General features: G+C 42.6%; 1 protein-coding gene and 1 long non-coding RNA gene across 12 annotated transcripts in view; one reads left to right on the forward strand and one right to left on the reverse strand.

The window, feature by feature from the left end:
- The window catches only part of TENM4 (teneurin transmembrane protein 4), a 1625418-nt gene that overhangs the window by 551586 nt on the left and 1051265 nt on the right, over positions 1–22567 (reverse strand). The window lies entirely within an intron of this gene.
- Positions 10458–12621, forward strand: LOC134174360 (uncharacterized). The gene is made up of 2 exons (XR_009968614.1): positions 10458–10654; positions 12198–12621. It is a non-coding gene; the product is annotated as an uncharacterized LOC134174360 (long non-coding RNA).

Below are 22567 nucleotides of genomic sequence, written 5' to 3' on the forward strand. Positions count from 1 at the left end.
ACATCTGTCTGAGAAAAAACATCTGGACTGCTGCAGCATTCAGTGAGAAGCAAAGTTTATCTGGAAGATTTTCCCTGGGGACCTGGCAAAAAAATGCTTGTTATGTAGAGTTGTTTCTTTAGCAGTCCTGTATAACTGTACCTGTAATTATAAGGGTACTTCAAAGTGGCTATTGTAGATGCCTTTTCAGGGAGCTCTGCCATTAGCATCACATCAACAGTATTCAGAACACTTCCAAAAGCCATTCGAGGGCCCGCCCCAGAGAGACCCTCACACTTTCTCAGCATCTGAGAGCTTGGATTCAGTCTCAGACATTCTCTGTTGCACTTGAGCACATTAAAATACCATACAAAGATGTAAGCCCAACCTCCAGGTGTTCGTCAGCAGCCTGGTTGAGCTATCTCATAAATTCAGAGTAGGGGGAGGCTGGAAGATGCTGTCTTCAGCTGGCAGATCTGAATGTCACGATGAAAGGGACATATGTTAGAGAAGATCACAGACTGTTCTAACCTGTACCTGCAACTGGATCCAGGAAAAAATGTGCCTCTTTTTGCTTTTAGAGAACTGTCTTTGTGCCAATAGGCACATACCAGAACTATAGCAGTTGTAACTCATTTCATATAAGCAAATTCTGCCTGGTTTGAAAGAATACAGTTGCTCCACGGCTGTGAAACACAACCTTTGTAAATTCAATCAACATGTTTTAAAACATATAGTGACATGAAAAAGGAAATTACTGGCTTTAGGGTATGTGAAGCATTGCAACCCTGTAATGTTTAAGAGCAGCCAGGGAAGAAGAATAGCTAAAGTGAATGCATCAACAGCTGGCTTATTTGTGCTCATCAGCTAGTAGTGCTGGGCATGATCCTTCCCTGCACGCTTGCAGGTGGAAGAAGAGAGGTGGCCTATAACATAAAGGGTGCTGGAACCAAAAACTACAGTTCTGATATGAGTTGCAATGTTTTCATCACCATATTGCATCAGTAAAGATGCTGGATTGCAGCAAGACTTGAATAGACTGTGATAATTCTGTAGCTCTCGGCAACTTCACTTAGTGATTGAACAGCTCTCCTGCTTTGGATCATCAACTGATGAGGGCTGCCTGCCTAAGCAGGGAGACCATGCTTTTCATATCGACCATGATATCTGCTGAGATCAAACAGCAGAGTCACCTTTCAGATCTACCATCAGGCATCCAAGGTCATTCTTGGTATGACAAAAATGATGTGCGTGCCTCTTAATGGGGGATTTAAATTCATCCAGCAGGAAGTAAATAAGACACATTCAAACTATGTACCAACATTTCTATGGTACAGCCTATGGGGAGTCCAGTCGTACTCCATGCTCCACAAATGCTCACCAAGACACAAGACATATTGGTGAGCCTACACCATCTGTAAAAGAGAAGCAAAGTTTCACAACCTTTTTGATGTGTAACACAGAGGCCACAGTCCATATGCACAGCAACTACTCTAAATCCCTCTTTCATGTTGCAACTACAGCAGTAAGCAATTCAGATCATGACTGCTCAAAACATCCAGACCCCAACCCATCCTATCCACTGGAAGAAGAAATCATGACACCCAGATTAAACATAGATAGCAAGCTGTCTGATCTCATACAAATGAATGAGTCTTACATGATTTAAAATGGCTTCCTGAGTTGTGATCAGGAATTAGCACAGTCCTGTTTAAGCTAGAAAAAGATCCAACAAAAAAACATCAAAACCTAACTACACATCTCTGTTAAAAGTTGTCTCACATGGGTCACCTTGAAAAACTGGAAATACGTATTTGACTCAATATATATTAGACTCAAATATATAACAGGCTCAAGTGGTTAACCTAGAGACACACAGGAAATCAGTTGCAAAGCAGTGCCTCAGACACAGAGGCAATCTTCCCATCTACCTACAAACAGTAATTAAGATGCCCAGACACGTGAAGAAATGTTTTTTCTCAATCCCATTAAAATTCACCCATTACCAGGAACGCACTCTGTTAAATGCATGGCTTGCTCTGTTATGCTGTTGCATTTTACCTGGAATACTTAATTGTTTCCGAAGAATAGCAAATGGTTAACAGCTCACTGAACAGGGGCTGTGAGCTCGCTCCTGTAAATCACTGCAGTTCCACTGGCTGCATTTACCGACTGAAGATCTGGCTTTCCAAAAAAAAAAAACCCAAGGAAAATAAGAAATACATGCACAGGAAAAGCAGATAAGCTTTACACATCCTAAAAGGCAAATGTGAAACCAGTGAGTGAAGCAGCGACTAAGCTACAAAGAGGAAGCTGTCTGCTCCAAGAGAGAGCGCAAAGTAACTCGGAGGCGTCAAAATACACAGGTATAGCGATACAGCTTACTCAGGTTAATGGCCTGATATTATCACTGCTGAGGCCTGGAAAACCATTGCCTCAACATCCGTTGCTGGCAGTGTTGATACAACCTCCACAGGGCTGGGGCTAGGGGTAAGTTCTGGGGCTCTGCATGCCAGGCTGATGAAAGAAGGGAAACCCTATTTCAGTGCTTAAAGAATAGAGAGGCTTTTGGTGCAGGAGGTCAGACAGGTACACGGGTAAGTTGCTGTATAGGAGTAAGCTCAAAAAGGACTACTTAAATGAAAACCAGATAAGGGCCTGGAACAAGATCCCACAGTCTATCAATGCCCTGGGATAGTGTAAGAGAGACACATGGGAACTCAGACATAAGGAGAGCAGGGTTTTTTTTTGCAGTGTTGACAATAAATATGTTTGTTCTATGGTGGAAAAAAAAAAAAAACACCCTTGGAACAAAAAGGCCTTGCAGGCTGATACAGGAAGAAAAGCCTGTTTGTGGTGAATACAATGGAGAATTTGTTCACGCCAGTGTAAACCCATCACTTGAAAGCTGAAGTCGGTGTTTTGTCTCTGTTCACTCCAAGATATCGAGTCAACCAAATTGGGTATTTAATCCCTCCATTGCTGGGGAAATCCATCTACCTGCCCTCTCATGAAAAACAGGAAAACTGATTGCTGTGGGTGTATTTCCAGAAGACTTAGGCTTGGCAGGTACTGGATGTGTGCAGCACACCACCAATGGCCAACTGCATCTTACAAACCTTCTGTCATCTCTCACAAGAAAGCTGCTCCACACCTGGTCCTCCAGGAGTGTTTTCTTCATTTCAGGCTAAATCCATAGCTAGAAACAGAGTTTATAAGTCCCTCTCTAACATATTTTTAGGGTGTTTCAATTTTTAAAGAGCTTTTGAGTACAAAAAGCTTTTTGTGACATAGGGCACAATGAAGCACCAAGACCTAGATACAAAGTGAATCAAAAATTACAATCTGGACGAAGAAATAAAAATGGCCAGTCTATTCTGAATACTCTACTTCCATGCAAATTTCAGGTGAAGATTAAGGAAAGAGGTAAAGGATGTGCTTTTACTTTGGGCAGACCCCAAATCGGCACCAGGATCAACAGCAAAAGCATGAGAGAAATCTGGCTGAAATCACTACTTATGCTGACAGCTACATGCAGACTGTAGTTTGCTGCTGGAGCTGAGCTTTCCTGGGTTGGAGGGACAGGAAAGAAGGTCTTTGAATTGAGACAAAGTTCTCAGACAAGTACCCAAGATCTTATTCCCAACTTACTACAAGCTTAGTATCTGCTCCTTTGCAATCAGTTGAGCATTCTCAATTCTCCATCTCTGAAGGGGTTACTGCCTGCTTTCCAGGAAATGAATCGGGGCTTAAATAATCCACTGAGTTGAATAATTTAGGTGTCTAGAAGGAAAGCTCAGCTTCCAGGTGTTATTTTAAAATTAATAAAGCAGTGCAGGTATTGAAGGAGCAGCAGAAGCAATAACCCCATTCAGACGCCCTGGTTTTGAGCTGTAGCAAAGGAATTCACAGATTTCAAAGCTCAAAAGGACCTGATCTCCCAGATACCAAACTGAAGATTCTACCATAGTGTTCATCAGACCTAATTCCAAACCTGATAGTACTCTATACCCAAGATCTTTGCATGTTGCATGTGGTCCACCTGGGCACTGTTTCTCAATGGGCAGCCAAGAGGCCATGTCTATCTCCCATGAGATAATGTTCAAAACGCCCCCCCCCAGTCTGGCTTGTACAAAGCCTCCTCTTTAATATTAAGGTGCTGAGCATTGCATCAAGTATTCCCAGAAGAGCAGAGCTGCTAGAATCGGGCTTCACTGCCAACCCTAATGAGCCAGGCAGGCATTACTCCACTGAACTTTTACTATCTTATGGTCATCTTCCTTAATAATACATCCAGAAAAATGTGGGTGTCAGAGATGGGATGAGAGGCAAGTGATATTGGTTGCAAGGCAGGAGGGATCAGGAGAAGCCCAGGTAAACAGGAGGTCAGGACATGAGTGCATGGCTTTATGGGTGTATGGCTGATGGATAGACTCAGAATGGAGAATAAAGGATGCAATGTGGCTGTGGGAGATCAGAGACCTGGAAGAGGAAACCTTCACAGGAAGACAGCTGCCAAAAGAAATAATCTCAGAGACTGACTAATAGCAGATTCGGGGGACAAAAGGTAATGATACCATATCATATAATATCAATCATGATCAACCATATCGTATCATGAATGATTTGGGTAGGAAGGGACCTTAAGGATCATCTCGTTCAAATCCCCCTGCCACTGACAGGACACCTAGACCTTCTGATCTGACACGTTGGGAAAACAAGAGACAGATGTAATGGTGCAAATAGGAGTGAGGACGGGAGAGGAAGAAAACAGAGTCCTTGAAGAAAGAAAGGTGTAGGAATAAATTTTAAGCCAATGTACAAATAGTAATAGATAATAATAGTACTAAAATCTTATTTGAGATCTTGTGCTTTTGCTGGAGGAGCAAGAAACTTTAGGCTCAGGAGAAGAATATGGGCCTGTTTATGATAGGAAAATCCCTGTGTAAAGGCACAGCAGGGTCTTTCAGCTTGGGTTAGATTTATATCCTATACAAAGACATATCTCAAATAACTCCTATATAAGAATACCAAACTATCATGTGCTTTATGTTGTGCAAACTCTGTAAGAAACAAGCACAGGGATCAGAGCAGCTCCTGCCTACATCAGCATTGCCACTGTTTTCGGGTCCTGGGGAAGGACCAGAGCTCCAAAGAAGCTGCCTGAGGTGCAGTACATGAAGGACGCAGCATTATCCGTTCTTGTCTCTTTGCCCAGAATCACATTCATCTTTCATAATCAGCAAGACAGCAGCAAAAGTGTCTGGCATAGCACCACGCTTCAATTTTTCTTCTTTTAATTGTGCTCTGTCCCATGGCATGGATCAACGAGCAAACAACAACATGCAGAAAAGAAACCAAGAGCTAGTCAGAGGCCTGGCTGGGGACATTCACTTCCCGAGAGCTGGGAGCAGAGCCAGATCCACCTGAATGTGGGACTTGCTAAGGGAGGTGGGAGCGGTGTTGGGTTTTTGTAAATAACCCTAAAAGAGGCCCAAAACCTGAAATCTGAAAGAAACAATCTTTCAATTTCACATAGTGGGCCATAAAAGTCCACATGGAGAAGCTGATACAACTCTGAGCCGGCACCACACATCACTTCATCCTCCATCACTGCTGCCGCAGCAAGAGATTTACAAGAGCAGAGCAAGGCCAGGTTTCATATTTTTACACCCTAAGAAAAGAATTCTGTGGTTTAACCGAAATAGCTTTTCTGACATGTCATTTCTTAATTCCCACTTGTTCCTGCCCTCCACCCCTCTTCTCCCACCGCCCAAAATCAGGCTGTTCCCATGAACAGCTTGCACGTTTCAATGTGATCTTAACTTGGGTTCCCAAATGGTGTGGAGTCTCTTTCTCTGTCTCTCCCCAGCATGAGCATGCTCTACAACAGTGATGACGCTGAACCTGCTTTCCTGCGTGCAGGCTGTTGATGCCTGCTCAGCCATTTTCTAACGAGGCACTGACTTCTCACACATCAGCGAGACGTGAGGAAGAAAACATCATGCCCTGTGGTTAAACTCACACAGTGAGCAAGACGGCAGCAAGGAGACAAAAAGATGTGTCCTTGGCATCGACTTCCCCAAAAGCTCCAGTAACCCTCCAGCAAACCCTGTGACAGCAGAGATGTCATCCCAGGGTGATGCCAGAGGCCAGATCACAGTGCTGATCTTATTTACTACAGGGAATGGAGGCAAACAGAACCTATAAGCATGGTTCATCCACACAGCATCCTGAGATAAGCAACCATAGCGAAGCAAGATGATCAGAGGGCTGAAGCATCTCTCTTATGGAGACAAGCTGAGTCTTCTCCTGGAGAAGAGAAGGCTCTGGAGAGACCTTAGAGAAGCTCTCAGGGCCTAAAGGAGCTACAAGAAACCTAGAGAGGAGCTACAAGAAACCTAGAGAGGAGCTTTGGACAAGGGGCTGTAGGGACAGAACATGGGGGAATGGCTTTAACCTGCCAGAGGGGAGACTGAGATGAGCTCTTAGGCAGAAGCTCTTCCCTGTGAGGGTGCTGAGGCGCTGGCACAGGGTGCCCAGAGAAGCTGTGGCTGCCCCATCCCTGGCAGTGTTCAAGGCCAGGTTGGACACAGGGGCTTGGAGCAAGCTGCTCTAGTGGAAGGTGTCCCTGCCTGTGGCAGGGGTTGGAGCTGGAGGAGCTTTAAGCTCCCTTCCAACCCAAACCTGTCTGAGATTCCATGTTTCTGTGAAAAAACTTGCCTATTGCACTTTTCCTCCATGAATGTCAGGAAACTTAAAAAGGCTTTCAAATATGGTTATCCCCATATTAAACAGTGATCAGGTGATGCATGTTGAAGTGAAGTGAGTTCACCAAGGTCATGCAGCAATTGCAAAGCTAGGAATGGCCAACACCTTCAAGAAAAGCTCCCACTCAGCAGCCATCATCAACATCAACAACCAGATATTTTTGCAGTGCTCTTATTCATGAGACAGGATACTTCGAGGTTCCCTTGCTCTCCTCAATATGCATGGAAAGTTGTTTAAAGGTACAGGATGTGGTGCAACAAGGCACCATTCCAGATCTGGATGGGACAATCATTCCTTATGCTGAGAATGGAGAACAGGGAGGGGATGCCTACCTAGCTGAAGGAGTTCAACTCAAGTAAGAAGAAACCAACCTGGAAGATCTGCAAAAGCACAGACATGTTTTTATCTAACATAGCAAAACTCATCTACTATTCTCCTGTTGCCAACTGACTGGTTTTGGCTGGGATAGAGTTAATTTTCTTTCTAGTAGCTGGTACAGTGCTGTGTTTTAACTCTAGCCTGAGAATAAGGTTGACATGGCAATACTATATGAGTGGTGGTGGTGTTATTCCTTCTGTGAAGAAGATATTTATCCTATATGGCCTAGCTTCCTGCATCACACTCCATTTAGGTCTAAACCCATAGTTTGCCCAGAAACTTTGATCTTGATGAAGTTTCTCTTACCAGTGTGTTATGCATTTATTAAGATAAACCAATGCTCCATAGATATATTTCAATGCATTTTTTTCCATGCTGCTTGGAATTATGGCTTGTTCTCTGGTGACAGATAAGATCACTTGCCTACTTTTATTACTGCTCAACAGTTATGATCTGCTGGTAACATCTAGATTTATGTATAATAAAGCAGGGCACTTTCACACAGGCAAGACTGACTTTAGCAAAAAACTCTTTTCCATGCAACAAGTCCTTATTATCCATCAGGGTGTACTTCAGGATCTGCCAGTGTATTTAGCCATAGTCTGTTGTTTGGGACAGTGGGGGATGAAAACACTATTTCAGGATAGTTGACACTTTGTCAATGTAACTGATGGCAGTAGATGGCTTTTTTCTGTATTTTTGGATAGACTTGGGATATAAATATTTGAAAAATGAACAACAAGAGATATTTGGTGAACTGGGAGTTGATACTGCAAAAAGAGCAGTGTCAGGAACTGGGTCCATAGCTTTCGGGGGACTCTGTGCCTTCTGCAATGAAATTTGGCTTGCCTCTTCCCTTGAACTTTTCATCTATATAGTGATAAGCTTGTGCTACTACATCCTGACACAAGGAGAAAGATTGTAGCTCTCTCCAGATGAGATGGCAATGCTGCACTAAATGACTGTCGGATGCTCTCATACAGGAGTAGCCTAGCAGAAAGCTTCCATCTGATTTTTCCTGCTAGAAAACACAGCAAATAATAACCCTATCTATTTTGCAGCTTTATCATTGCAAGCCGTGATTCTGTGAAATTCCCCAAGAAGACAATGCCTAGTTTAACAAAGGATTTTTTAAGAAGAACAGGGATACTGTAGGGGATACATGAGAGCCAACCCTTTAGCTCACTCTGGGTAAGCAAGGAGCAGGAGGTGAAGTATGATCTGTCCTTCATGGTTCCTTCTGATGGAGATGATTTCAAACTGTAAACAGAGAGAAAAGAGGGTGGGAAACCAAAGAGTTGGCTCTTCCATTCTCTCACTGTGTGTAATAATATTCATTTAGTTGTCCCACTCGCACGCTACTTGTCGATTAGAGCTGGCCTACGTAAGTTCTCCCTGTACTAGGGAGAATACTAGGCAGGAGAATTTCTCATTCTGTCTCCAAACTCCCAGTGTAACAAGGCAGGATGTTGTCAAGACAGTTGCTAAGTTTCACCCGTAAGGTGACTGCACTACAGAGCATGGCACATTATACATTCGTAGCTGGCGATGTCTGTAAAACACGACAGGTTGCAGACGGGGTTGTACGGACGCAAGCTCACAGTCATCATATCCAGGGTACCAGTTCCCTGTCCTACTTAGCATTTGCCTGCTGATGGCTCCATGGGTTGTCATTTAAAAAAGAAATGAAGGACCCTCATCAAACTATTCCTCTACTTCCATCTATCCAGAGGCATCGGGAAAAATCCAGATCTGCAGAGAGCAATTTAAGCCTGTTTTTCTGATATTAAACTAACAGCTCTGTATTACACGCAGTCATTTAGTCTGGGGAGGTGAATGTGTGGTCAAGTAATGCTGAATAATTCCTGCTTGATTTATATAAGAAAGTTATTTTGTTAATTCCTCTGTTTAATCCTGACTCTTTCCCTGCAAATGACAACACTATTATTAATGCTAATTACTCTAGGCCAAGTAATATGATCATCCTAGAAGGAATGGCTTTGATGTATGCTAGTGACATCCAATGTGTGGTGCAAAATTGCTCTGTTACTACTCAATAAAATTATATTTGTGATGATTAAACACAGAAACTGGAACTCCAGTCCCATTAAGTTAATGGCAAAACTCCCAGTAACTAGAATGGGATGAGGATTGTTCAGTTTTACATAAATCCACTGATTTCACTATTTTTCACATCTGAGTAAGCATGAGAAAATGAGGTTGTGCCACTGCCACTGCCAAAGAGGCTTTTATCCCTTTTTATCCCTGTCTTCTCTGACCTTAGTTTTAAAAGTCATACCTCTGTCTTTTTCACCCCATCATTGAGCCACAGTGCTCAAGACATGAGGACATGCATGTACCACATTACTTAAGTGACAAAAAAACTCTGCTTCAGGTTCTTATGCTGGGTCAGAACTTACTCCTGCTTGTTTGACTTTATACTGTTCTTAAATATCATAAATAGATTAAGCCAACTCTGAGCCAGAACAGGAGCATCCACACTCCTTTTACATTGCTTTAAAGAAATATGTGCATCTTAACCTCAAAAATTTAGGGGCACACATTAACCAATTTTTTTTTTAACAGACATAATTTGAAGACTTGTTTATTTGGCATTCAAAGTATCCACTATTGAGACTGGAAAAAGAGGTTTAATGAGAAAAAAATGGTTCAATAAAATCAGTTCCATGGGTCCCTTTGGTTGGATAAAATCACCTCCATTTCTACTCAAGCCATTCTATCACTATAAAATATCTGGAAATCCCAACTGAATCATAGAATCATAGAATAGTTAGGGTTGGAAAGGACTTTAAGATCATCCAGTTCCATGCCCCCTGCCATGGGCAGGAACAGCACACGCTAAACCATGTTACCTAAGACTCCATCCAACTTGGCCTTGAACACTGCCAGGGATGGAGCATTCACAACTTCTTTGGGCAACCCATTCCAGTGCCTCATCACTCTCACAGCAGAGAACTTTTTCCTTATATCCAACCTGTTTAAGTTTGAACCTGTAAACTAGTGTCTCTGCACTAGTGCAGGTCAACTCTTTGGTCAACGCACAAGGAATGTAACTCAGCTGGGATGCCCTTATCATTCCTTATGTACCTTGAATAACCCCTCATGTGTTAACAGTAAGTCTAATGCATGCAGTAGGTATCACACTTACTGGACAAATCTAAATATCAAGAGCTCAGTGTTTCCAGATACTTCAGTCCTATGATACATGGACTTCCCATAAACACCAGGTATGACCAGTAAGCATGAAATGGGTGGGTTGAGTTTCCACACTGTGTGCAGGCCATCTGTATAGACTAAAAATACCCTAGAGAGGAAGTTTAGCCTTGAGCAAACTTTCACATTAACCAGCACAGCTCTAAACACAGCCACCTCTTTGCTCTGCCTATAAAGTTTGCCTGACACTTTCTGTTGCACAGTGTATAAGTAATGTCGTGCTTCTATTCCCTGTCCGCATTGATCCACACTGACCTTTACAACTTCATCTTGGATGACCCTGCAGTTGAAGGTAAGACCTGTCTGCAGAAGAGCTAAGGAGCCAGAGCATAAAGCAATGTTTTATTATGTTGTGACTACCACCGTAACCTGCCTGGGTGCTTTCATTGAGTTATTCACAGCTCAGGTAGGGTTTTCTTACCTGAGAGGTCACAACAGAACTGGAATCACTTCAAACAGTATTCTCTTTATCTTCCTTCCTACATCAATTCCTCCAAATCCTTTATCCTCTCTGAAAGGAGATTATTGGGTGCTTCATCTAGTTTATTTTAATTACCATAACATTTAAAGAAGATACATGATTCCTTTAATCCAAAAGGCTAATGAATCATTTTTAATCATACAAAAATGCCATGTCCTGTAGCAGTAAACAGCCTAAAGAAAATAGTAGGAGTTGGAACGCATATGCTTTCTTGCTCTTTCTGTAGCATGAAGTAAATGCATCAGCCTGCTGCTGGCTCCTGACTGCATGTGCCTTTCTTAACTTCAGAGAAGCAAACGCTTTCTCCTCCACTCCTTCTCTCTTTGTCCTTTGATTGCACATTCCAGATGGGTTCGGTAGCCAGTAATTACTTTTATAACTAGAACTCACTTGCAGTGCATCAGGTTAATGTTAATGGCATTCTGTACAGGCACTCATAATCTTCTCTCTGTTTTCTAACTTCTCTCCTGTCCCAATGTAATCATATTTTCTTAATGCTAACCAAACAGTGATCTCTTATCTTCCTTCTGGTTTTGACAGCGGTATGTGGGGAGGAACAATTTACATTTTTCCAGCCTCTCTCCCCCTCCTTCGCTCTGTTTATTAAATCTGTATCTGTTATTTTTATGTCTTAATGCCAATGGATTTTCCTTTTAATTACAGCAATCTGATTTCAGTTTATTTAAATGCTGATTTATGTTTATGCTATCCCCTGGTATCAATTTCATTCCAACAAGATCCCAGTGTAACTTAATTACTTGTAGTCTTGTCATTCCAAGCTAATGCTAATTAAAACAGTTTTATTACTGCAAGGTATTAAAGATTAACCCCTCCACTGGTCTATAGGAAATGAAGTAATAAAGTCAAGGTGAGGAAAGAGAAGGCTTACAAAACCAGAGAAAAGAGTACACAAAAATGGCCACTGCATCTGCTTCTTTCTATCATTCAATGGGATGCAATTGTCCAAGGTTCACAGCGTGGCTGCATTGTAATGTAGGCATTGAGATGCCTACATTCCAGTGTAGGCATTGAGATGTGCTTATCACCCATTATATCCATCTCCCCTTTTTCAACCCTCTCTGTGGTCAAGAGATGCAAAAGTTGGAGATGATGTTAATCATATGATTATGTGTTTCTGTGTACATCTACCAGCCTCTCCTCTCCATGTCCCCCTGTGTCCCTCTTCCTCTTCCTCTGTCTTTACCTCTCCATGCCTACTCTTAGTTGCCTCTCTCCTGCTTTCAAACTCTTCTTCATCACACATCCCACTCTGCCATTCTCTGAAAGCACACACTTACCCACAATCAAATAAAAACACTGGTTTCATCCAGTCGTCTTCCTTCTGTGCCTAGAGTGGATGGGGATCTTTGTCCACACCTTGCCCACTCCTGCCTCTTGTTTCCAGGAGAGACGGAGCTGCAGGACTAATCAGCCTAAGCTTTTCATAGCAAGTGCTTTGCGACCAAAGAGATGAATCCTAGACCATATGTACCAAGCAATAACAGAATGTATTGCTGTGAGTCTTCAAGCAAACTAGAGAAGTTAGTAGAACTGTAAAGCACCATCTGAGTGCAATTATGTCCTGTGCGATGCTTGTAAACTTTACTTGTCACTACAGCACTCCCTGTAAATCCCTCTGACTGCAGTGCTGTCAATGCACAGGCTGTGCCTCCCCAAAATCCCATCCCATCTCACACACAGCTTTATTTCCTTACTACCTTACTGCAAAGTTCACATTTGCAGAAATGGCAATAAACTAACCCAATTATTTGAAGAGATTCCCTGAATCCTTATTCTTTGATATTAAAATAACTCATACATCTCTCCAGGTATATATATCTATGCACATGCATGCAAATGGGTACAGTATTGTACTCGGGTGTTTGGTTTTCCAGCACAGTTTTTCGGTTGGTTGCCAAGTAACTGGAACACTTTCGATACCTATGTGCGGAAGACATACTTAATTGTTTTTCACGTGCACCCAAATTAGGAGACAGTGAAGGCTAGTGCAGGCTTTTTTCCCTGCTGATGAGTAAGTGACATCTGTGGGAACACAGAAAGCTACAGAGTGTGTCTGTCTGGGCTAATTGATTTATACAACGTGCCGACAGACAGATGTGAGCAAACACTCCCGACAAACAACATGATTATAAATTAGCTTCTTTTTATAGGAGGTAGGCTAAAAAACACACAGCGAGGATAAGTAATGGGTGCAGGAGACGTGTTATTTGTTTTCTGCACCCAGTGAAGCACAGCAATTGTTCTCCTGTTCTGTGGGCTGGTTTTCCATCAGGGGCTAGGAGTAAGCGAGAAGAAGCTGGAGAATGAGGATGGTTTCTAACAAAGCAGAAAGCATATTGCAGTATTCCAGGGAAAGCAAGCTGCTAGGCAAGATGTAAATATGACCTCTCTTGAGCTCTCTTTTTGAACTTGTGTTTTTTAGCTGAAGGAAGTGGATAGGTTGTGCTGTTATTGAGGAATTTCAGTGCTGTCTTGCTTAACAAAATTCCCTCCTACGCAGCCTGAGAAACTCAATTGCAGAATATGTGCTTTAGAGGAGAAAGGGAGTGTGAATTTCATCACATTTCTTTGATAAGTGAATAAAGTTGTGCAATTCCTCTGAATTGTCTTTTAAGTCAATGGACTCTTCTGGTTTCCCCATGAGAAGAAAAGAGAGTGTGAAGCGGGGGTGAGACCATGAGACAACCAAGGTTCTGTATGTGCTTATGTGGATGCTGAGAGCACTCTTCAAATGAACCAAGGCTTTCTGCAGTGCCCCCCAAAAAATTAAACCAGAAAACCTCTCTAGACCTATGCTATTTCTGAAAATCAGTTCCACATACTACTGTCTAAATGAGAATTTAACTTCATTTCCCCATATATAAGCAGGAGGAAATAAGAAATAGAATTGAAATTAACTGGGTTCAAAGCAATGGGTGAAATAAAATAAAATGAAGAAAAATAAACCTGGCAACAGACGACAGAAATTCCAAACTTTTCCTGTACTATCTGTAATCATTGGTAAAGCAAGTGGAGAAATTAAAAATGAAGGTAAGGAAAAATCTTCTTATCATCCCTCAAACTCCCACTATCCCCATCCGCACCCCACCTGGGTTCTGCTGGTCGTATTGACGAGCACGTGGCAGCAGCAGCAACAGGGAACAGTAGAGAGGAGTATGCTGTGCATGCATGCATTTTATACAGAGGGAGGGCTCGCTGTCCATCATCCCAGCTCCAGAGGGAGATGCAGCCCTAAATCTTTCCTCTCTGATGCTTTCCACTACAATGCAGAGAAATCTCAGACAGAGAGAGAGAGAGTGCTAAGTGCACAGGCACAAGCACAGAAACAGGGGGGATAAATCATTACTTGTCAGTATTAAGATTTACAGCCATCAAGGTCTGCTGTGAGGGTGGGAGCTGAGCACAGGCAGCAGATGATGCTGCTTCTTAGCTAAGGCACAGCCTTCCTTGATTACCTGGCCCTGAACAGGCAGACGATAGGGAGAAGGACAAGGAATGCTCCTGCTACTCATCTCTTGGGGTGCTGCCCTTGTTCATAGCTATGTGCAAGGAAGTTCGAGCAGCAGCACTTGGCCCCTGAGCTGGGTAAGGCAGTGACCAGCCAGCAGAATCTGGGGGGGTCAGTGAGGGATTTTCACGACAAGAGAGCTGAATGCAATCAAGAAGAGGTATCTGAAGCACTCCCCACTGCTGTGGTTTCTGGGAGCAGAAGGTGGTAGATACAGAGACAGACCCTTGCATGCAGAGACAGGGGCTCCTAGGGTTTACCCTGCTGAAGTCAGTGGTGCAATGAGGTTTAGAACTGGGGGTCCTGCTACCCTTAGTGGCATTCAGCCACAATCAGGAGGAGCAAATGCAAGCAAATTCTTCCTCCAGGTCCCAAAGCTCATGTGGATGCAGATGCTTGAAGTCCTGGCAGACACAACATGTCAGTGGGGCACAGAACACCAAGCAGTCCCTGGAAGATGATGCTAATTATTCTTGTCATTAAGAGCAGCAGGAAATGAGTCTTTGAGAGCAGCCTGTCTCACATACACACATGCACGCATGCACTCATGCACAAGGCAAGGCAGGCTTTAGGATACAAGGCTGTTGCTCAGCGTAAAGGAAACTAAGTCAATATTATCTTTTAATAACAAATCCGAAAGGAGGCAAGCTGTCCCAAAGAATGAGCCAACAGAAAACATGATTCACAGGAATATGACAGATCAAGGGGCCTCAGCTGAAAAATTAGCATGTGCAAATATTTGGGCTGATGAGATTTAAATTGGAGAGACCATATTAGCAAGTGACATCCCAAACTTGAGTTATATAAAAAAGAACCTCCCCCAGCGCAGGACTTGTTTCCCCTGCCTTGTTTTCTTGCACTTAAAGGAGAACGTTTTTTCCTTCATGCTATGAGAAACAACCCTTTTTTTCCCCATCCACATGCTTGCTTCTCACTTTTCTGGTGACTGCTCCGAGTTTAATAAGGTGCTGTCAGACATGTGCAGTCAAAGCTCAGGGTTGTGTTGCTGTTTTCCCTTGTACTTGCACAGCGCAATTCCAGTGGTGTCACTCCTGCAAGGCATGATGCAACCCCTCACAGGAACGATGTAAGACAAAAGCAAGGTGTTTATGGAGCGCTGAAGCATCCCTCCCCTGCTGTGGGACATATGTGAGAGGAGAACAAAGATCTCATGTAGTCCCTCTTCATCTTAAACTCACCTGGGTTCTTCCAAAGTGCTTCCTGAATAAACAGGATAGGAAGGACTATGTCCTATACACGTGGAAAGTGCACAATTTATCCCTTATTTTTACCTTTCTTGATTTTCATTTTCCATGCTTTTGCATGTATAATGGAATAAGTGCTAGGATCATCTGAATGGAAGCCAAAGCAGGAAATGCAACACAGTGAGAGAAATAAATTGTTTACTTTGTTCTGCTTTGATTTGGTTCTTGATCCCAAGGAGGGAGAAGATGAAGCACAAGCCAAGTTCTTATGTGGCCACCTTGATTTTGTCTTTTTCCCTTTAATGCCACCAGAGCAGGGAATGGAGAGAAGCAAAGCTGGTAATTCCTGTGCTCCCGTGTAGGGTTACTGCATGATTTCTGAACTAAAAATCATGTCATTAGCCTGCTACATGAGTAGCATGACATGAGTTAGAGGAAGGCACTTGCTTTTGTATTTATTATGCTTATCTCAATTGCTATTCACAGTCTTTAAGCCTTCTCCGGCTGCCATTTTGTGCTGATCACTGTGCTAGACAGAAGAAAAGCTTATGAGCATATGGAAGCATTTGGCTGCTCACCCATTCTCAGGGTTTCACCCACTTCTCATTGACTTTCAATGGCATCTGGACAACTAAAGGCCACAGGCATCATTCAGAGCCTCAGCTGGGTTACCCCAAAGTATGAAGGCTACTTTACAGTCTAACCACACAAAACTGAAGGTTCCCTGCCTCCAGACACTCACACCCACCGTTAAATGCATATCCTGAAGTATGGCAAAAAGTCAAGCAAGGCAGAGAAGTTATGACAAGTCTAAGGCTTGCTGTGATGCTTTGGGAAGAGCTGGGCTAGTACCAGGAACATCTATCATCCCTCTTGCAGTGACCATCACCAGACATAGCAGCAAAGGTGCTGAGCAGCCTGTGCTTTGAGATGCAGGAATTATTTCATGCTCTGCCACTGATGTCCAGCAGAGCTTGTAATGTCACTTAATCTCTGCACCATTTTCCTCTCTTAGCTCACAAAGTACTGGGAACAGCAAACGGCTCCAGTTACCCACGTGCAACAGGAGCTCATCTTTGAGGCACTGTTTGGAATCAGAACTGGAACAAGGCTATGAGAAATAACAGCAGCAAAGTATTTCTGTGCCCTGGGAAGGACTCATTTACACTCTGTAAGCTGACAGTACCCACTTAACTGACCTGTGGAAGTGGCTGGCCTTGATTTTGGCAAGCTTGTTTCCTTCATAGCCCCATGGTTTCTGCACAGCAGAGGAAATGCTTTTTGAACAAGATGATCCAGAACACAGGAAAGCAGCATGTTGCATAAACAACTTTCTGAAACAGGATAGAAACCTCTCTCCTCTATCCCAAAAAGCAGCAAGACCACTGCAGAGGTCGGAATAGCCAGGGCTGTAAGAGGCTTCTAAAAATCTATGTGCTGCTGTTGAATTGCTTTGCCCTTGTCTCCTGAGCTTCCCAGGGAATAGTATTCAATCTTGAGTTTTATGAAGATGAGCCCAATGAAGCTTTGGTCTGCAGCATTTCTGCCCATAGTCTGAAACGCTGCTCAGGATGTCTTTAAAGATTTAAAAGGAATTCAGCTTTAGCCTTGCTTGTGTGTGATTCTGCTTTTTCGAAACCACAGAACTGCTGAGAGGTTTTAATACCATTTCTGTTTTCTCCCGTCAAAGATTACGGATAGACTCATCACCTAATTATTTTGTCTCCATCTTGCAAACAAGATCTGGAGAATAAGATAGCAAAGGACATATCTCTGCTTGCATCTTGCAACATGCGTCCACTGACAAAAACATTGTACATAACAAAATTCCATTTCAATTTCCTGTAACAGGGCACCCAGTGAAAGGGGAAAGGGAAAAGAGGAGACACTGTTAGACATAGGCTGTACTGTGCTGTGAATGTCTGTAAAATGGAAACATTCTGCTTACGTTTGAAATAGAATCATAGAATCACAGAATGGTTTGGGTTGGAAGGGACCTTAAGATCATGTAGTTCCAAACCCCCGCCATGGGCAGGGATGCCTCACACTAGACCATGTTGCCCAAGGTTCCATCCAACCTGGCCTTGAACACTGCCAGGCATGGAGCATTTACTACTTCTTGAGGCAACCTGTGCCAGTGCCTCATCACCCTCAATACAAACAGAACAAAAGTTCCCACTAAAATATCCACAGAAGTTATTTAATCTTTCCCTGTAATACACAAAAGCCAGATTTTTTAATTCTAAAAATCTGATGAATAAGTTGACTACAAAGCAGTAAGAAAAGGTTCTTCGGATGATTTTGTTTATTACATCTTTCTTTTCCAAGTTCAATCAAACCCAAAGAAACTAAACATGAAAACGGGCACATTGTGTTAAGTTTTAATAACCATCTGGTTACTTTTAAAGAAAGTTAAGAAAAATACTTGCTTAGCGTATCATTTTAGTTGTCTGTGCTCCTTCAAGAGCAGCTGCAATAATAATGTACCTGCTTCATGGTCAGAAAATAACCCTCTGCAAACCTGATGCAATGTATTTTTTCCCTTCATTTCATAGGCTGGAAACCATCAGCTTGTGAGAACCTCTATGAAGATCACAGGTTTAAGGCAGATATTTATCTTTTAGGTAAATTAACCTTTTTTTATATATTTATTTTTAAATTAGTTTATTTTTTTAGGCTTTTCAGGTACGTGGTTCCTGGACTGTCTAAAGAGATCAATGATAACACCCTGTGGCTGGCAGCAGAAAGATGGGAAATATTCTAAATGGAACAAAATGCTTCCCCTATTCAAATGTTAAATAAGGCAATTACCATATTGAAAGTTAGATTTTCTACTACTGCAGGTTGCATATATATGGAAAAGTGGGGCAAAATATAAAATCACTCTTATTAGACATGCAGCTTGAGGACAAGACTGTTTTAAGAAACATCATGAGGTCCTGGAGGTCTACAAAACCAGATAATGCATGAGGAACCCAAATCACAGGCACTTTAGAGTCTACTTAATAGTTTGGTTTTCCTATATAGTAAATACTCTCCCTTAAATGTATGGCTTCTAATAGAAAAGCACAAATGGCCTCCTTTGATTTTGCAGCTTTAAGACTTGGAAACAAGAAAGCATCTGAACCTTGATGCGGGAAGACACAAGCAGTCATACTGATTTCAAAGGAAATCTCTCAATGTTAGGGCATCCTTAAGGCCTTAAAGACATCAGTGGGATTTCAGCACACATTTAAAGATAATCATGTGTTTATGCATCCTTTCTGAAGTGGGCCCAACAGCCCAATTGAGTCTTTCAGCAAGTCTTCAATCCGTACAGACCTCAGGATGTGGTTTCCTATTTTATTCATTCCTCAACATCTTTCCTTGAGATTTAGGCAGCAATGTGTGTGTTACTATTCAATCAGAGCAGGATGAGAGATCACCCACTTTGGAAAAACCATGAGTTCCTGGTGCCTGGCTGTGTTGGGACCTGGGGCTTTCTGCTATCCTGGATATCCCTCTATAAAGAGGATGTAGAGGCATTGGAGCAGCCTGTCTGATGCTCTCTGTGAGCATCTCCAGCTGCATGGACCTCAAATCTGTGCAACAACCAATCACTTTTGCCTTTTCTTTATATAAAGTCTATACAATGAAAAGGGTTTCTGAGTCAATGGTGTTCCTGTAGCTTTTCCTCAAACTATTTTTTTTGGTTCTGCTTATATATTTTAAGTTTGAATGCAATTTCATTAAATGTACAGGTGAGCTGCCACAGTCTAATGAGGGAAATACCTTTCCATGCTTTTACTCACCATTTCACCTGAAGATGATACCTTTCAAGGCTGAAATGCATCAAAGGAAAAGGTGATGGGGAAGCCAGCTGCTTCCACTGCTTGCTGTCAAACCAGCAAGAAGTGAAATGAGCTGTCAGGGCACAAAGGAAATGCAAGAGGGAGGGATGCAGCTCCATGCCTACAGTTCCTAGTGCTTGTTCTCCCCTGAGCCTCAGGAAGGTGTTATGATGGTGCAATACGTGGCAGTAATGATAACGATGAACTCTCTGGTGCTCTGAACGCAACACCAAAAGGCAAAGCTTTACCTTTAGTGGTGACAATACAAAACCTCATCTGTGCACAAGAGAACCAACCCCCCTGGATCTGTCTTACTAGTGCTGGGTCATCTCCTGTCCCGTGGTGGGATTGAGTGCAGTACAGCACCTTCATGGACAATAAGACCAGCTGCAGGTTTAATTAATAGTGATATACTTGACACAAAGGCCACCAACCTTTGCCCACCCAGCTCCCAAGGCCACAATTAATATTGTCCTTGCTGCTCTGGGGACTCCCTCTTCAGCTTAGAAGACAGATCCCTTCTCAAGACAAGCTTCCTTGCTTGCTTAATATCCCTTGTTCACCAGCAAAGCGCTTCAGTGCTAAAGTAAAATTGATAGTAGAAGCATTAACAGTAAATCTGATCATCTGTAAATGTACTAAAGGAGCGGTTTAAAGCAAGGTGCATGTCACTCCCAAAGATGCAAGGAAGCGTGCATTCCTGCTTTAAAATCAAGGGAAATAAGGAGAGAAGGTTAAAATGAAAAATAAAGCTAAAAGGAATGAGTTCTAATTATTTTTTCTCCCCAGGAAATCACTACCTGGAAATCTCAGGGACAACGCAGCCACTTGAGTAATGAATAACGTAGACTGGTTTAAATGCACTGGAATTGCTCTCTCCTCAGCTTTCTTTTAATCTTTTGTGGCACTACAAGGGGCCTTACAAGAGGTGGCCCTGTGACATGCTAATCTACCAGTCCTCCAGCAGCTAAGCTTAATCAGTCAGTACGAGCTGAAGCCACTATTTGCAGCAGATTTTCAAACAGGAACCTCCAATTCCCTTTCTGATGGCTAAACACTTGTTTTTACATCTGTTGAATTAACCATAAGGGGGAAAAAGCACCACCCAACAAACAACACTCACCACAAACAACTTAAATGACTAAATCCACATTGCTAATAATTCCCTAATTGCTAACCTACAAGTCCATAACAGTCCTGATTGCCGACTGTCACTCAGGTTGTTTCATAAATGCATGTTGATTTTGAAATTGTAATGATGCTGAATTAGTAAATGGATGGGGCAGAATGGTTTTGCGAGTCAGGGGCCCTACATTATGAATGAAAAGGTTTCCCATCTGTGTAGCTTCTGGGATCTCTAAACATTTAAACAAAAAGTAATTCACCGTCACTCAGAACGCTCTGGGAAGTAATCAGACATTTGCATTGCGCTGAAGTTAAAACCACAGCATTAACACAAACCTGATGGCTTGCCTCCTGCCACCAGGTCCACTGCAGCACGAGGCAGCATTAAGGCCGGAAAGCTGATTTCAATAGAAACTGATAGAAACCCATTTTTCTATAGGGCTGTGTCTCTGTAATTAATTACCAGTGTGTCTAGAAAGGTGCAGACTCCAGCTGGAGGCACAGTTTCAGCTCTCCTGAGGTTACACTCTGCTGTGTTGCAAGTGGTGAGCTATTACTAAGCCCCTCTTGCTTAGGTTGTCCATAGGGTCACCTTCACCTCAGGACCTGAACAATCTGTGGGACTGCTCTCTGACTGAGAAGAGAAGCGGCAGCAAGGGCACAGAGAAAAAGAGAAACATAATGCATATAAGAAGAGCAGTGGGATCACATTAACCTTATTTTGAAGAAATTAACCTAAAAATAAGCTTTGTGTTCTATTTGTGCATGTCACAAATCTTGGCATTTTCCATTTTTTTCTATTTTCTAATAGTGCAACCAGTCTGCAAGCCGGGAAGTGTGGCCTTTGCCAATGGACACCTGTGATTGGGAAAGTGTCACTGATTAGACTTCACTGCAGCAACAGGGATTTAATGTATTTCTCCCTTGCTGTAGAGAGCTTTCAAGAGAACTGGAAAAAAAAAGCTTTAAACACTTTCAATTTCTTTAATCAAATGATACTAAAGAAACCAGGACAAAGTGTGCACAGTCTAAAATTGATTTTCCTTTAATGAATAAAAAAATAAGCCAGTGGAGAGCACACCTTCAAGGAACCAGCTTGACATTACCTAAAATGATATTACAGAGAGGACAACTGAATTCTGGCTTTAGTTTGCTTATCTATACATCGACCATTTGATCATCTTCACATCTCACAGAGGTGAAGGAACTCCAGTGGGACAAAATCAAGTTATATGCACCAGCAATGCATCCAAGCAGTCATGTTATTATTTAACCATCTGGGTTTAGAGATCATTGTCCCAATGTCCAGGTGTTATAGATGGGAAAATGGATTTCCATATGTAAAGGGTTGACCTGAAGCTCCTCAGTAGAAGATATTTATGGGGTTAAAAGTCTCCTTGTCAGGAGAAGCTAACAGCTGATGAATATATTAGCTCAACTCCATGCCAGCTCCCTCCTGACTATGCAAAGAGGATACCCAAGATGGGAATCAATTACCCCTCGTTCATGTGCTGCTAAATATTCAGATCCCGTTGGTGCATCTCCTACTGTTTGGCTCCAGTTCCCTTGCAGGTTAGCAAGGAAATCAGATGCAAATCACATAGGTGATTCCTCTGCGGGAGGACGGAGCTGTGGCTGCCAAGGAGGAGGCAGGCTGCCTTTGTGTTTTTCAGAGTCACATAGCACTTAGCCACACGGTTCCCATTGACTTTCAAATGGGGAATATGTAGATGTGAGTCAGAGTTATGGAAATGTAGCCTTTCACTGTATCATTAGGTTTTTGTTTCCACATGACAGAAACTCATGATTTATTTTGAATATTTAAAGTGTGTCAGTGCAGCTTTCTTCTGGGGGGGGGTTGTTTTGGCGACTGACATAAGCAATCACTACAGTATTGGCAGTGAGGCACTAAGAAGCTAACACAGATGAAGAACATTGTAGAGGGGCCTATTTTGCATCTCCCCTAATCTAATTGCAACATATGTAGTGTCCTTATAATTGTAGGGCAGGAATATGGAGGTGGTCACCTGGGTTG

Source organism: Pezoporus occidentalis, unplaced genomic scaffold (genome assembly GCF_034315485.1).
Source record: "Pezoporus occidentalis ecotype Australia unplaced genomic scaffold, CSIRO_AGI_Poc_V1 ctg6, whole genome shotgun sequence".
Classification (NCBI taxonomy): Eukaryota; Metazoa; Chordata; class Aves; order Psittaciformes; family Psittacidae; genus Pezoporus; species Pezoporus occidentalis.